This window comes from Macaca nemestrina, chromosome 5, assembly GCF_043159975.1.
Source record: "Macaca nemestrina isolate mMacNem1 chromosome 5, mMacNem.hap1, whole genome shotgun sequence".
NCBI lineage: Eukaryota > Metazoa > Chordata > Mammalia > Primates > Cercopithecidae > Macaca > Macaca nemestrina.
In genome coordinates this window covers 134234337-134252215 of record NC_092129.1, presented here as the reverse complement: position 1 = coordinate 134252215, position 17879 = coordinate 134234337, and the positions used below count along the sequence as shown (strand labels likewise).

Sequence of the window (17879 nt, the reverse complement as noted above, 5' to 3'; positions counted from 1 at the left end):
CATGGTGAAACCCTGTCTCTAATAAAAATATAAAAATTAGCCGGGCGTGGTGGCATCTGCCTGTAGTCCCAGCCACTCCCTTTGGGAGGCTGAGGCAAGAGAATCACTTGAACCCGGGAGGCATAGGTTGCAGTGAGCCGAGATCGTGCCACTGCACTCCAGTCCGGGTGACAGAGCCAGGCTCCACCTCAAAAATAAATAAATAAATAATAAGAAGAAATAAGCATTTAAGTTTCCTATGTCTTTCCATGGCCTGATGACTCATTTCTTTTTAGCATTGAGTAATAATCCATTTTCTGAAGGTACCACATTTTATTTATGCATTTTAAAAATATCTTGGTTGTTGCCAAGTTTAGATAATTATGAATAAAACTGCTATAAACACCTATGTGCTGTATTGGTGTGGACATAAGTTTTCAGCTACTTTTGGTATATATCAAGACGTGCACTTGATGGACTGTATGGTAAGGGTATGTTTAATTTTGTATGAACCTGCTAAATTGTTTTTCAAAGTGGCTATACCATTTTTCATTCCTTGTTGAGAGGCCTTGTTGCTCCATGTCTTCATCATCATTTAGTGTGATCAGCATTTTGGATGATGACCATTCAAGTAAGTGTGTTTAAATGATAGACAAGGTTTTTACTACTAAAGTTATTCCCACTCCATGGAATTATGTCTTGTTTGATTCTGTGTTTCTTGAGAAAGCTTTTGATTGTTTAGCATTCCTTGAAACCTGCAAATAAGGAGGATTAAAAAGGTAGGTTAATGAGTATTTACTGTATTTGATCATTATTTTCTTTTTTTACAGCATTACGCACTTACATTTTTTTGTTATATGTTGGTTTTTCTAAAGTTTTATTAATGTGAGTCATCATTTTTTAGTCTCATTAATTCTGGGATCCTAAAGAAATTGTTCTTCTGAGCCAGTGACATCGAGAAACAGATATTAGACTGTGATGAAGTCAGCAGAGAGATATACCTTGTGAAGTGCACATCCTCTCCTTGCAAAACCATGGCTTGCCTGCAGGATTTTTCTTTTCTTATTTTATTTCTAATTTAGTTCAGATTTGTTGGGAGATCTATAACACAATGTATCTAACAGCTGACTAAACAGGCTAATTGAACATCTACAGGAATGTGAAATCCCTGTCCAAAATGAACTCACCTTTTTTTCCCCTGGGGTTGACTGTTTGTTCCCTAGTATCAATTGTATTGGTTATGACTCCATTCTCTAGACATCTATAGCAGACATTTGAGAATCAATCTAGTCTCTTCAAATATCCAACCAGTTAATTAATCCATCAATAATGTGCTGCTGAATCTACTGTTAACAGACTATCCCTCCTTTACTACCTCTCTGCTGTGAGTATTATAATTCAGGCTATCACTATTGTCACTGTTGGGGACCACGGGCTGCCAGACTGGCTTCTCCTTAATTCACACTTCTCACAAAGGACAAAGTAATTTAAAACAAAACAGAAAAAGAGGATATTGTCCAGCTTATAATACCTCAATAATTCTTAAAGCTGTCAGCAAAAAAATTTAAACGTATGAATTCAGCACTTAGGGCCCTTCATAATCTAACTGCTGCCTTCCTTTCCCTCCTCAGTTACTCCCATTCTCAGCACAACTCTTCTTTACCTGCATGGGTCTGATAGCTGCATCCTGCGTTTTTGTAATGGGCCTTCTCTTAGCCCATTTTGTGATGCTGTAACAGAATATGACAAATTGGGAGACATAAAAAGAGGATAAGTTTATTTCACAGTTCTGAGAGCTAGAAAGCCAGATATCAAGGTGCTGGCATCTGGCAAGAATCTTTTTTCTATGCTTCCCCATAAAAGAAGGCAAGACGATGAGAGAGGATGAGTGAAAGAGTAAGGGGGCAGAATTCTTTTTTTTTTTTAATCAGGAATCCACTCCCACCATGAGGACAGTAATTTATTCATGAGGGCAGAACCCTCATGACCTAATCAATTCTTAAAAGTCCTTTCCCTCATCATTGTATCATTGGGGATTAAGTTTCCAGCACATAAACTTTGGGGGACACATTCAAACCTTCAAACTACAGCAGATCCCATAATGGTCTCCACCTCTACTCTGCTTGTCTAGTTTATGAATTCTGAATTCTGAAACATTTACTGTCCTAACTGTGGAGCCCACATGGAGACCAAATAAAACTCTTTCAGCCGTCTTATGGGATGATTACAGGAATTCTTACCTGCTCCATCTTCCTTACCTCAGAGTGCACATAACTCTGTGAAGTTCCCTCAGACAGTCATTGCCACCTTCCCCTGGGTTGAAGGATAAAGAGGTCAAATGGAATGTGTAACCCCCCAAAAAGCCTGGAGATTTCAGATTTGATATTCAGCTCCCCAAAAAACTGAAAATAAGATGCATTGAAAGATATAACAATTATTTTTTAGCTTATTTGTTTTGAATTGACTTACAATAAAATAAAAACAAAAATAAAAATAAAACATATACTTGTAGATATTTTAGTATTTTAAGAAACTGTTTAAACATGTCAGTTGTTTAGAGAATTATTTGATTATTGTGTGGCACCTTTCATTATAGAGTCTTGAAAGATTATCCACTGTGAGACAGAAAAGGCAAATCTGAAAGGTCTTTATAGTTTTGACTGGACAGTTTATTAGAATAAAGATGAAGAAACAGTCCAATAAAATGATTCATATCAAAATTTGCACAATCTACATTGTCTGAAGTTCTGTTTTGTTTGTTTTATGTCATAAAGATATATGAACATCGTCTGGAAATCCTGGAAAAAAGTCCTTTATAACATTATGTAATCCTATAGTGTAAAGGCATAGACCCTTTTAACTGCGTAGAAATTACCATGTGTTTTTATGTGCTCAGCTTTGTATGTATGCAGATTCAATTCTACTTGTATGCTAGCTTCGTGAAAGAAACAGCCTTTGATTAAGAGTTTATAAACTGGCTCAATTATTGACCAGATGAACGACTTTGGAGAATGCCAGCAGCTTTTTTGGAATTCCCCCTTATTTTGTATTTATGCATGAGATCTCTCACTTTGTACCGAAGTTCCCTGCCAGAGGATCCTTGTAATGTTCACTGATGTGTTCTAGAATAGGCATATAGTAGGTGCTCAATAATTATTTACTGAAGAAATACAGGTTTGAATTATAAAATACATTTAGGTTCTAAAGGGCATGTGTAGTAAGCCCCTAAACTCTAAATTTTGTAATGTTGGCCACCTCAAAATGTCCTTGGGTTCTTTACTCATGGAGAGCGTTTCAGCTACTACACAGGGACTAGGGTTCATGGGTAACTTCACCCCCACCCCCATGACTGTTCTTGAAGCAGGAAGCAGATAAATTTTCCAAAGTCATCACCATAATTTAGTGAAGTTGAGTGGAAATGCCTTTGTAGCGTAAGTATTTCTGAAGGCTTTATTAGGTTTATTCCTAATTGACTTGAATTTTGCGTCCACTTATTAGTCATGGTGGTCCTATTCTGTGGTTATGTCCAGCTAATTGCTCAACTTTTAAACTTCTGATTCATTTGTTCCAAGTATTGTGACCACAGGCAGATCTGAGCCGGGATTTTGAGCAACTCTTTGTAACCACAGTCTAAAGTTTCACAGACGGGCCACCACAGAAATATTCTTCATAGAATCATTACTAGATTAAGAAATGAGGCTGTTATCCCTACCCTTCTCTCTGCAAGAAAACGTGTGCTGTGTGAACCTGGAAGCATTTTCTCAAATGTAACACCCAACCGGGCTCTCCCTGAAATCCCTCACTGACGGTAAAAGTGTTTTTTTCTAAGATATCGGGGCCGAATTGACCACTCCAATTATTCATTGTTCCCTAAGGCACTAAGAACACATTATGCAAATAAAGTTAAGTTACCATATAATAATATACGAGGCAGACAGAAATAAAATAGTTGAGAACATACAGATTCAATAATGGTAGTGAGTCAACAGATTCTGGAAAAGATAAAACCATGAGATGTAATGATTAAGAGAAACCTTAGTTATCCACTATTTCCAAAATGCTTTTTAAATTTAACAGTCACTGCATGTTCCTAGCCATCGACTATTTACAAAACCATAAACATAGCCATTAATGGACCTCTGTGGGACTTCAAAATCAACTATTTGAGAGTCTAGAAATACGCATTTTACTTTCATGGTACTGTTTTAATTCCTTCTCCAGTTTTTGGTTTATAGTTACCTTTTATTTATTTTATTATGAACAGTAGGTTCACTGTGATGTACATGTTTGTGCTTTTGTATGTGACAGTAAAAATGAAACTGCTTTTTCTGCTAAAGACATATATTTTCCACTATGTACTGACCGATAGTGTCACGCAACTGTCATCTACAGAGATGCTCAGAATATATGTTGAAAACATCACAGTATGATCCTTCTGATGGTGAGAAAAGAACTACCAGGAAAGGTAAGTAAAAAGGATGCCTTATTGCCCTTGTATGATACATATGTTGATGAAGTGAACCAATATCCTTCCCCTGTAGCTGTAAGTCAGTGAATAAAACAAAGAGCCCCGTAACAGATGATTGGCTTATTTTGTAGACTATTTTGGGGACAGTTATTAGGACAATTTCAGGGCTTGACTATTCCGAAAGAAGTTATTTATTATGTAGTATATTTAGTACGTAAGTTATTAGTATGTAAGTGTAAATGAAAGAAATTATTTAATAGTAAGTGTGGGTGAATCAAACTGACTACTTCATGGAATTAAGACCCAAGGATATAAGACTTTCTGTTTGTTTCAGGGAAAAATAAGGAAGAAGCCTGTCAGAGTAGTAAAAGAAAGAGACCAAAGTTATGTATGAAAGTAAAAGTTCTCTGGTAATAGTGCAAAGTAGTGAAGCTCAGTAGTAACAATTTATGAGTTGAATATTTCCAAAGATGTCATTGAATTCTGTATTTTTGTTTACATAAAACAGACTTGGAAAGTATAAAATAGACTTGAGAAAATTTCCCTTTAGGTTTACTGCAGATCAAAATATATGTTTTTCAATTATACCTTGGACTTTAATCCTGAATCCTTATTGAATCTTAAGAATAAAGAGTCCTAAAAATTGGTATCTAAGTATCTCTGAGCTTTGTAGGAATTGAATATGCTAAAACACATTTTTAAGTGATGTGTTTAAGGTATGACAGAATGGCACAAGCTGGTAGAGATCTAATGGGAAAGAAATTCAGTTCTCATTTATCCATAGAAGTAGGACTGTAATTGAAGTTGGCATAGTGCTGTTCAGCACTCTTGCCGTTCTGAGATATTTAATACTTACACATTCTACACACACACATGCACACACTACATATACAATAAACCTGTGAAGTGAGGAAGAGCAAGTTTTCTTCTTACCTTTGGGCACTGGGGGCCAGAATTCCTCTGTGACTTGCCTGAGGCACACGTTGTATATACAATGAAGTCAATATTTGAACCCAGATGTATCTTCTTCCAAACTCCAGAATTTTCCACCACCCTCTGCTGTCTTTCATATAAAGTTGGGGCAAATATTTATGCCATTAGGCTAAGTGCCTTAGCCATGTTTTAAAGAGAATACAGCCAGTGTGTCAGGAAACTCCTGAAGTGGGGCTAACCTGTATCTTATTTCAGGCATCGTGTTGGGTCCGTTCCAAGAGAGTGATGGCATCAATGCCACATTTTCAGTAAGTGGCTGCTTGCTGTGGACCGAAAACCTCATGTAACTACTTCAGCTGAAGTGTCCACACTATGTTGGATACTGTTTCAGTGCTTTGCAATAACTCCTTTCATAGCAAAGTTTATAGTCTAATGTCCACATGCTACACAGGCTTTGGCATTGTGTGATTTAATTTTTACCACTACAATGGGGGCAGTGTAGTTGTCCTCATTGCACTGTGAGGAAATCAGCAGAAGTGTGGAGAAACCACCCCAGAGCCTGGTTTCCACAGTTCACCATCCAGAAGGCTGCTCCTGAATTGTTCTAAGGGGTATTTCTTCATATTGAGGGTCTTTCTTCTCCATCTCCATGGTTGTACTCATATTTAGTTCTCTCACTTTTCTAAAAGTCTCTTTTCTTTTCCACTCTGCCTGTGGAAACCCTGCTGTCCCTCTAAACCTTGGTTTAAAATTCCTTCATTTTCAAATACTGAAGTATTCACTCTACATTGATCTTTTATTTTCCTTTTTACTTGAAAAATATAGTTGTCTTATAGCTCATAGGATTTGGTGTTTAGGGCTCAATTTTTTAAAGAAAATTATTGTTTTCACATATTAATTATTTTTGTTGTACTCCTCTTCTAAAACAAATTATAAAATCTCTGAAGGACAAAAATCCTTGCCAAGTGCTGAATTGCTGTGCTGTCAAGGTCAACAAATGGATGATTGCTTTTAAATTATTTGCATGCTTTATCTATTTGAGAGAGACACATTGTTGAATTATTCACCGTGCTTACCACATAGAGGTTGCTTAATAGTTACTATTTGAATTAAATGAAATTTATGTTTTCTAGTTACTTAAAATTAGTTTCATGACATTTAGGAAGCTATCTTCAAGTCTCCAAATCTACTGTTAAACTTAATTACTTTACACATATTTTATGTAGCATTAAAAGCTATATAAAAATAGGAATTTGGTGTCATCGTGGTGTAACAAAAATCACTGTCCCGCTGATGAAATATTAATTTTTCTTTACTAGGGAGTAGGATATAGTACAATCACATTCTGTCTATTTTCCAAAATACTTCCTTTCTCCCCCAATTATACATATTATATTATTATAGTCTCAATTTGATGATTTAAGATCCAGCAATAAAATTTAAAAACATGCTATATTCACTTGTATCATAATTTCACACAAAATATCTCCTTGCTCCTCTAGCCATGAAATAATACTAAATCAAAGAAAATACAGTCAAAAATGGCCATTAGCACATAGTCTTATCTTCTTTGTCACCATAAAAATATTCACTGTAATACATTCTCTAATATGATGAGGAAATGAGTCAGCAGTCTTACACAGAGGGAGATGTCCCAGGTCTACTTTTGTTGATTTACTGTCAGCTTCTATTTGAATTAGACTTTGGGCCAAATACAAAGCAGAACCTAATTCCTTCCCCTAATGATCATTTCTAGGATCTCTGGCAGGCTGTTTACTGCTCAGGGCTAGAGAAGACAGATGAAACAGAAAAATGGCAGAAAGGACCCTGCAACACACACACACACACACACACACACACACACACACACACAGACACACACACAGACACTGAAAGCCTGGAGACTCCAGGAGTATATTTAACTATTTCTGGAGGTGTAAAGTCCAGCAGAACTGAATGATGTAAGGAAAGAAAGAGAACACATGCAAAGGTGGTGCCATTAGATGATCCTAGGCTGTGAAATGCACTATTTGCTGCCCACTCTCCTACTGCCCTTATCATAGAGGGAAGTAGAGCCAAGTAGAGTCAAACTAAAGGTGGCACACTTTATTTCCCAGTGAGGACCACAGTAATATTGCCAGCCTCATATGCTCTTTTATATTTTTGCCAATCTCCTGCATATATGAAATCTATTTCTTCTCCTTTAAACCTGGACACAATTTTTTAGTTGCCTCAGTAATAATAATGAAGCTCACATGACTCTACCTAACTTCCAACGCTTGATCATAAAAGGGCATAGGATGCCCCCCTGGATTGTTCTCTCTCTCTCTCTCTCTCTCTCTCTCTCTCTCTCTCTCTGTCCTCTCTTCTCTCTTGCCTCTCTTCTCTCTTTCTGAGCTTTAGAGCTCAGTCATCATCCTGTGAGGAAGTCCAAGATGGCTCCCATGAAGAAATTCAAGTGGAGAGAAATCAAGACCACATACAAAAACATCGACTGTCAGACGCGAGCAAATGAGCTTCAAAAGATTCTAGCCCTCAGCCTTACAGTCTTTCAGCTGAAGTGACAGATAATGGGAAGCAGAGAAAAGCCAGCCCTACTGATCTGTCCAAATTCTGATCTACAAGGGATAGCATGATAAGTGGTTGTATTGCTCCACTACATTTTAGAGTACTTCATGGAGTCACAGTGAGTGAAACAGATGTTGGTACTTGGAAGCACACTATTGTAGTAACAAAACTCAAACACTTACCATTGGAAGCATATGATGAGTGGAAGCTGAAATGAGGAGAATGTTCATAAAAGTTGAAAGGGCCTCTGCCATGGTCTGAATGTTTGTATTCAATTAAAATTCATATCTTGAAATCCTAACCCTTAACTGATGGTATTAGGAGGTGGGGCCTTTAGGAGATGATGAGGTCCTGAGGGCAGAGCCTTCATGACAGGAAATAGAGTTTCTATAAAAGTAGGACCAAGAAACACTCCTCACCCCTTCTGATAATGTGAAGAGACAGCAAGAAGGCATTGTCTCTGAACCAGGGAACAGGCCCTCTACCAGACACCAAATCTGTGGGTGCCTTGATCTTTGAGTTCTCAGCCTCCAAAACTGCAAGAAATAAACTTCTGTTGTTTATAAGCTACCCAGTTTATGGTATTATTCTGTTACAGTAATCCAAATGGATTGAAACAACCTCAAAGCGATTGTTAGGAGAAGTCATATGGCTTTCAAGAAGCCTGTTAGGGAATTCTTAGAAGAAAGTAGGAAAAAATGTAACAGCAGGATGGAGGAAGAGAGGCTTTTCTTCCATAGCAGTGAGAAGTTTATTTGTTTGTCATAATGTGGAAAATGGAAACTGTACCTAGTAAATTGATGAATCTAGAGAAGGAGATTTTTGGGCAGAATTTAGAAGATGTCTTCTGGCTTCTTCTTAATGACTATGATAAAATGAGAGTGAAGGTGAGCTCAAAAAAATTGTCCAGTGTTCAACTACAAGTTGAACTCAGAGTACCTACAAGGGAGCCAGAACATACTGGGTTTGAAAACAAACCGTTTTTATATTCTGCCCTCCAAGATTCTCAAATTAAGAAAGGGCTTCATGGTAAAGATACAATCTAGGATGTGGCTCTAAAATCTTTTGTTAAGAACTCAGAAAGCTATAAAGCAATGCCTGAGAGAGCCATCCTGCCAGACTCTGCCCCTCTAAGAATCTTCCAGGCAGGCCTCACAATACCTCTCTAAGAATCTTAAAAACCAACTCCCATAGCAACATCACAGAGAAGCCCAAGGTATAGAAAGTCTTTTGTAAAATGAAATATATTATGCATTGATTCCTAAGAAGCTGTTAACATTTTTAAAAGAATTATATCACCTTGAACTGAAAGGGACAGAGACACAATGAAAAAGAGGTCTCATGACCTCCAAACTTCAGTAGTTAGTAAACGGTTAGGAAACTACTCAGCTTCAAACACTGGCCATTTCTTGTGGGAACAGAAGAACAAAAGAGAAATCAAAGAGCCCAAAAGGCAGAGGCAATAGACCCTGTAGGAAATAAGACTGAAGCCTAATTAAGGAACTGGCACTGTGAGTATGACTGAATTTCTTATCTACTACAAACCAAGGGCTGCTGTGTGTATTCTGTTTTTCCTCTTTCTAAACAGAGACCTCCATACTAGTTGGCTATTGAATGCCTATTCAATTACTGTAGACTGAGTGTGTGAGTGGAATCTCATTGTTTTCTTTCAATAATCACTGTATTAGTCCATTTTCATGCTGCTGATAAAAACATACCCAAGACTGAGTAATTTATAAAGAAGAAGAGGTTAGATGGACTCACAGTTCCACATGGCTGGGGAGGCCTCACAATCATGGTGGCAGGCACGTCTTACATGGCCACAGGAAAGAAGGAATGAGAACCAAGGAAAAGCAAAAACCCTTTATAAAACCATCAGATCTTGTGAGACTTATTCACTACCACAAGAACAGTATTGAGGAATGTACCCCCACAATTCAATTATCTCCCACCAGGTCCCTCCCACAGCATGTGGGAATTATAGGAGCTACAATTTAAGATGAGATTTGGGTGGTGACACAGCTAAACCATAACATATGCTGTCAGAATTGAGTAAGGACACTTGAAGAACTGCAACTGAGAAGGTGTTTTTTGGACTTGGACCTGGTTTGTATAACAAAATGAATCACCATCCTGAGTTGGATGATGCAATAAGGTGATATATCAAGGGACTTGAGGTAGAGAGTGATCATATCTTACAAACTGGAGAAAGAGGGGTTGTGAAAAGTGGACAGACAGTGGCCCATTAGGTTGGCCGAAATGTTCACAGCAATATTTCAGAGCCACATTCTCTTCCAGAGCTTTGCCACTTTCCACCAAGGTGTAGAATCTAATTTTTTGCTATTTGGCTTCAATTAATACCATGTAGCAGAAATGATGCTATGTGATTTTTAAAGCTAGGGCACAAAAGATGATAGAGCTTTGCCTGGCTCTTGCTTTTCCTTTGCCTGCTTGCCCTTGGACCTTATCTTTCCATTTAGAGAAACCACATGGAGATTAATTAGGCTGCTGGCCACAAGCCAGCATAAACTCTAGACTCATGAGGGAATATGCTTGTACACACTTCTAGGCTCCAGGCTTTGTGTATTCTATCTGAGACCCCATATGCAGTGGGGTAGAGAGAAGCTGTCTCTGCTATGCCCTGTCTAAATTATGGATCTGGAGAACTCCTGAGTATGATAAATGGTTTTTTCATAAAATTATGTCTGCAATACCAAGACTTTTAAGATCTATGATAGCCTATCCATCTCTGCAGGATAGAAGGTGCTTTGTGGTCTTCAATGTGTGTGCACTGTCACACCTGAAACAGATTTCTAACAAACTGTTGGTATCTTCTTAAAAATCTGAAATACAGTAGAAATATTATTTGTGCTCAAATTCAGGGAATTATTCTTAAGAAATATGATTAGACTATGGACCCATACTTTGCACAATAAGTTTTCTTTGAAAGGGTATATGACAAATATTTATTATATTAAGAATGAAAACTAAGATGTTACAATTTTTTTAAAGATGTTAAAGTAATTATGTGACGTTCCTGTCTCCAGGTCCTAACAACCCCACAGCTGGCTCATTCTAAGGTGAAGCTTGCCAGACTATGCAAACAGAGCTTGAAATTCATCACTCAATTCAGGAATAAGAGTTCTGGGGGATGGAGAAACAGGTTGATAAATTTTCAGAGAAAACCCCAAACTCTTCTATTTATTACATAACTCTTATTTGTTAGTATGTATTGACAACCAGGAGTCACTAGACATTTGAGGAGTGAGTAGCCCAAAGAGAAAGGTAGGAAGAACAAATATCCATGAGCACTTGAGGAAAATAATAATTAATATAAATGAAGAGAAATAAAAATATCAGGAGATCAATGAGTAGGGGGCTCACATAATAGGCATTTCAGAAAGAGAAGAGAAAATATAGATGACAAGAAATAATCCAGAAATATTAGAATATAAATATTCAGAGAGGGGTTTATAAGGATAAAAGCCAGAAAATGTTTAAAAGACTCACACATAGAAATATTGCCATACAATTTTTAAATTTTAGGACAAATGTGAAAACCCAAAGGATTCTGGGAAAGAGGAGCAGGGACTAGGATACCATTCAATGGAAAACACTCAAGTGATGCCAAGCATCTCTGCAGGAGCATTAGGTGCTGGAAGATATTACAGCAATGACTTTAGCACTAGAATCCTCTAGCCAATAAAATATACAAATGCTAACAAGAGAAAATTAACATAGAGTTAGGTAGATGATAGAGACAGATATAAGAATGATAGGAGGATATATATATATCTCGACATAAATATTAATATGTGAGTACTCCATAAACCTCCTTTGAACATTCTCTTAAAAAAAATAACTAGAATATTATTCTAACCATTGAAACAATTTGAAAAGAAAGATGCTGCAACATTCCAGATAAAGTGGAAAACAAAATTCTAGCTTAGAAAAACAAAATGAAAGTGTCCCAAATATGTGTGTAAGACCACCAGTTTGATTTATTGTAGGGGACCACAGGATTTTAATAATGTCTTTGAGAAGTTAGAGAATGGCGCCTATCATAAAACATTGTTAAGAAATTGGATGATAAAAATAAAATGAAGGCATATTCTTCACTTATTAAAAAATAAAGTAAAATGAAGAAGGTGTACAAACTTCAGAATAAAAATATTGAATAAACAACTGGTTCATCAGGAGGTGGAAGTTGCAGTGAGCCGAGATCACACCGCTGCACTCCAGCCTGGGTGACAGAGCAAGACTGTCTCGAAAAACCAAAAAAAACCTGTGGTTCAACTATGAAAAAAAAAAAAAAAAAAAAGAACTTCTGCAGCATGATTGTAATCACTTGATAAGATGTAAGAAATTTAAATAGCATTTGTTGTAGATGCAGGAAATATTCTTAATTAAATGGCACAGATTTAGAGACATAGAAAATATATTCTTATCTGTAGCTACAATTTCCATATGTACCGGTACAATTATTCATTCTACAGTGAAAATGGTTATACAATTATGATGTTATTATTGTCATTAATAGTTTTTATATTTAAAAAATAATTATAAAATTAATTCAGGAGAATTTTAGCTATATAACAAAATTAAAATGTGATATATATATATAATTTGTTTATATATAAATATATATATATAATTTATTTGTTTAATTTTGAGACAGAGTTGCGCTCTGTAGCCCAGGCTGGAGGGCAGTGATGCCATCTCGACTCACTGCAAACTACATTTTCCAGGTCCTGGTTCAAGCAATCCTCCTGCCTCAGCCTCCCAAGTGGCTGGGATTACAGGCGTGCTCCACCATGCCCAGCTAATTTTTTTGTATTTTCAGTAGACACGGGGTTTCACCACGTTGGCCAGGCAGGTCTTCAACTCCTGATCTCATGATCCACCTGCCTCGGCCTCCCAAAGTTCTGGGATTACAGGCTTGAGCCACCGCTCCTGTCCAAAATGTGATTACATTTTGCTTTAAAATGTAATGCTATATTTAAGATAAAGAAGGAAGTTGTGGAAAAGATTTGTAGGCAAAGTATAGTTGTTGATTTCCTCATATTTATAAATGATTGATATTTTAAAAATTGATTAATGAAGAAATAGAAGTTTTAACGCATTATTTAAATTTAAAGGACAATAATTTGAACTATTTGAATAATGACAAGGGGAAGAATTTTTAAAAGTCTACTAAATTTCTCATTTTCCAATGTGTCGAGTCAGTAAACCATTTTTTTAATAAAAGGATCAAGAAATAGGTATTTGTGTGTTTTGAAAGCAATAAGGTAAGCATCCTATTTTGTAAGGACATGTAGTTGCCCTTAATAGATGTGAATAAAGTAGTAATAAAAATAAACATTATATATGCCTTCATTATACCAAACATTATCATGGTAACGAAGCATAAAGAATCAAACACATCATATAATATTGAAGCTTCCTGCTTTCTCTATGCATGGAAGGACTATGTTATGAACACTTTGATAATAACTTTTGTTGAAATGAATCATATTCTTCATGTAAATTGCATAGAGTAAGATAAAGTGGATACAATTATTGCTTTCCAAAATATAAGCAAATCATATGTGAAGAATACCCAAAGGATTATAAAGGACATGCATTATTAAATTTGAATTTTATCTCAATAGAATTGTTATATTATTTCTCTATTTTAAATGAGAAAAATAATGATTAGAATAGTTTTATCTTGCCCAAAGTCATATAGTTATTAAGTGGTCAAATCCAATTTCAAACTCTGTCTTCAAATACCAAAGGCTTGTAATTTTAGATAAATATCCTAGGCATACTTTGGTAACCATTCTGTGTACTTCGTATTGGAGGAAGAAATTTTCTGTAATACTAAGAAGAGAATTTAAACACTATTTTAATAGAAGACAGCAAAACAACGTGTATTTCCTGAGTTAGGTTAGCATAGAAATATCCAATTATTGTGACTAAGCAAATATATAATAAGTTAACCGTTGGCTTAACATTGTCTATTTAATCATAACATTAGAGCCACAAGCTTAAAACCTTTTTTTTGGTGAAATTATTTTTTTAATTTTAATTTTTATCTTAAGTTCTGGGGTACATGTGCAGGATGTGCAGGTTTGCTATATAGGTAAACATGTGCCATGGTGGTCTGGTGCACCTATCAACCCATCATCTAGGTATTAAGCCCAGCATGCATTAGCTATTTTTCCTAATGCTCTCCCTCCCCCAACCCCATCCTCTGACGGCTCCTGGTATGTTGTTCCCCTCCCTGTGTCCATGTGTTCTCATTATTCAGCTCCCACTTGTAAGTGAGAACATGTGGTGTTTAGTTTTCTGTTCCTGCATTGGTTTGCTGAGGATAATGGCTTCCAGCTCCATTCATATCCCTGAAAATGACGTGATCTCATTCCTTTTTAGGGCTGCATAGTATTCTATGGTGTATACATATATACCACATTTTCTTTATCCAGTCTACAATTAATAGGCACTTGGATTGATTCCATGTCTTTGCTATTGTGAATAGTGCTGCAATAAACATACATGTGCATGCATCTTTGTAATAGAATGATTTATATTCCTTTGGCTATATACCCAGTAATGGAATTGCTGGATCAAATGATACTTCTGGTTCTAGATCTTTGAGGAATCACCACACAGTCTTCCACAATGGTTGAACTAATTTACATTTCCACCAACAGTGTAAAAGTGTTCCCATTTCTCCACAACCTCGCCAGCAACTGTTTCTTGACTTTTTAATAATTGCTATTCAGACTGTCATGAGATGGTATCTATACATGGTTTTGATTTGCATTTCTCTAATGATTAGTGATGTTGAGCTTCTTTTCATATTTTTGTTGGCCACATAAATGTCTTCTCTGAGAATTGTCTGTTTCTGTCCTTTGCCCACTTTCTCCTTTTTTTTTTTTTCTTTTTAATTTGTTTAAGTTCCTTGTAGATTCTGGATATTAGACCTTTGTCAGATGGACACACTGCAAAATTTTTCTCCCACTCTATAGGTTGCCTGTTCATTCTGATGATAGTTTCTTTGCTGTGCAGTAGCTATTTTGTTTAATTAGCTCCCATTTGTCAATTTTTGCTTTTGTTGCAATTGCTTTTGGTGATTTCACCATGAAATGTTTGCCAGTGCCTATGTCCTGAATGGCATTGCCTAGGCTTTCTTCTATGGTTTTTATAGTTTTGAATTTTACATTTAAGTCTTTAATCCATCTTGAGTTAAGTTTTGTATAAGGTGTAAGGAAGGGGACCAGTTTCAATTTTCTGCATATTGCTAGCCAGCTCTCTGGGCACCATTTATTAAATAGGGAATCCTTTCCCCACTGCTGGTTTTCATCAGGTTTGTCAATGATCAGATGATGGTAGACGTGCAGTCTTATTTTTGCATTCTCTATTCTCAAAAGCTTAAAGTCTTGAATTATATTTGTCAAGAATACATTAAAGTTTTGCAAAAACATGATGGTTCTACATAAATATTAATGACTTCAAAATGCCAAACCAATAGTAATTCACAAAAACCACCACCTCTGAAATCATTCTTATTTTCATATGAGACAATAGCTATCGAACTGATTTTAACAAAGTGGAAATGAAGAATATGAGATTTTTATATATGACCTAAAAATAATACTATAACTAAAGAGTCAAGATTAAGTAGCTCATATCTTTCTGCCCAATAATTTTAAAGGGTTATGTAGAGGATATGCTAAATGTAAAAATACTTTGCTCTGATAAGGAGATATTAAATTGCACTTCAATTAAAATTAAAATGGAATATAGAAATTAGCAAGTAATTTGCTCAAGTGCATAATCTTAAGATCCTCTTTCTGTTTAGTGATTCAAATTTCTTTCTCAAGTGGTTAGAAGAAGGCAAGTTCATGAGATATTGTAATTCAATGTATTTAGTAAAAATATATCACATCTCTGAGCATTTAGCTAGTTAAATGCACCCCAACACTCATGCATATCATAAATTTTCCCTGACCATAAACTCTTGCTGGGCTCTTTGGTTAATACCCAGGCACTACATGAGGTTCCTCTGAAGTTTAAGCACCAAGGAATTGGAGGAAAACTTCTCAATGAGTAGAATGCTAAGGCTTACCCCTCACTCTGTTACCACTGAGTGCCATTGTCAGACCATAAGCTAAAATTTTTTTTATATTTTATTTATGATTTGTACCATAATTCTAACAAGTAGTTATTATTTCCCTCATTTTGTAACAGATGCAAATAAGGCTTAAATGGGTTATTAACTAGCCCCAGAGTAGTCAACTATTAACAGAGAACCAAGGATTAAATCTAAATCAATCTGACTTGAAGGTCCATATTCTCTAAAATGCAGTTGCCACTTTTAACAAAATGAATTACATGTGCTTACATTATACTTTGCAAATCATAATCATAATATCCTACCTGAATTTAAGAAAATCCTCAACTCCATAGGAGGTATGACCCATTATCTCCTATGAGCATCATTCCTTTCCTGAGTTGTGCTGAAGACATTATATGAATAAATGTTCACTATTCCTAGTGTGAGAGTGTGTGCATGGTGATATATTAAGAAACAGTGTGTGTATGTGTATGTATATATACACATATGCATGTATATGTACATTTATCTTTAAGGGACACAGCCAGCATGAAGTAGGTACCATGGTATATCACAAACCTTTTCCAGTTTTGCCTGTCAAGTTTTCATCAACAAATGAAACGGTTTTTTATAATAATTGAGCATATATATTTTTATAGCAATGCCTGTCATGAAATTCTCATTGCTGAGAGAGACATAACACATGCCGCAGCCCAGGAATTCCTTGTGAACCCGAGAATTAAGATGTAACTTAACATCAAGTTAGCAGGGAAGAGATGTTTGAGAAATTTGCCTCCTAATGAGATGGGAGAAAACAAAGACAGTGCAATGTCACAGGCCTCAGGAATGGCCAACTGAATAATATGATGAGTCTTCATGGCTTTATAGGATTGCTAATGCTCTAGACGCATTTTAAATAATATAATTACTCCAAGTATACAATTTCATTTTTTTCTTATACTAAAATGTATCCCAAATACTAAAAATAGGTTGAGAATCACTGTTTTATCTGTGTTCCTTAATCACACTAGGACATTTCTTCCTTCCCAATTCCATGATTTACTAGTCCAGGATACACACCAATTTTCCATAGGCATGGGCACAGCATTTTTTCATTCATCAGGGATCACAGCAATGTTTGCAGATGAGATGTGGAAGCCAATTATAGTGGCCTCAATGGCACTTCCTTTGCTTAAAGTTGTTAAGTCTTGTGTGTTATATGTCTTTACATAGCACAAAGCAATCCTAAAATTTGCTTTCTTTATATACTTTCAGTTCATTTATTTTTTAAAACACTTGAAATACTTCCCCATTTCTTACAAAAAAGATGTCCAGACTCTTCAGGTTAATATTTGAGGAATTTCCTGTTTTTATCCCATCCCATGTTTTCAGCTTAGTAACCAACATCTCAGGTGATCAAACTACTGGCTGCAGTCATCATTGCACACTTTGGCATGGCCATTTTTAGTCCCACAATTTCTCCATTAAACATCCTTATTTCATCATCTCTAAACCCAAACTAAGTCACTTCAAGTTCCAATTTAAAATTATTCTCAATTACAGCTTGTGGTGTTCTCCTTTATCCTGACTTTCTTCAGAATTGGCTTTCTCTACCCTTCTAAACCATGTCTAGTTTGACTGAGCAATTTTTAATTGTTTCCTTTTTAAATTGATGTTTATTTATTCTCATTTTTATAGGCATATATTATTATTGTCATTCTTTTCTATTGACACATTGTAGTTGTACATATTTATGGGTATAATTTGATGTTTGATGCATTTATGTTACATATAATAATAAAATTAGGGTATTTAGTGTATCCATCATCT

At 35.9% G+C, this 17879-nt stretch overlaps 2 long non-coding RNA genes across 7 annotated transcripts in view; one reads left to right on the top strand and one right to left on the bottom strand.

The window, feature by feature from the left end:
* Window positions 1-618: 618 nt before the first annotated feature.
* Window positions 619-5502, bottom strand: LOC105490903 (uncharacterized). Its single transcript, XR_011623680.1, has 4 exons — window positions 5381-5502; window positions 2238-2292; window positions 1643-1709; window positions 619-734 (listed from the first exon to the last, which is right to left on the bottom strand). It is a non-coding gene; the product is annotated as an uncharacterized lncRNA (long non-coding RNA).
* Window positions 5503-7749: 2247 nt separating this feature from the next.
* LOC105490904 (uncharacterized) overlaps window positions 7750-17879 on the top strand; it is a 129083-nt gene continuing 118953 nt past the window's right edge. For all 6 annotated transcript variants that reach the window (XR_011623676.1, XR_011623674.1, XR_011623678.1 and 3 more), the window contains exon 1: window positions 7750-9459. This is a non-coding gene — a long non-coding RNA (uncharacterized lncRNA). The remainder of the gene's footprint in view (window positions 9460-17879) is intronic.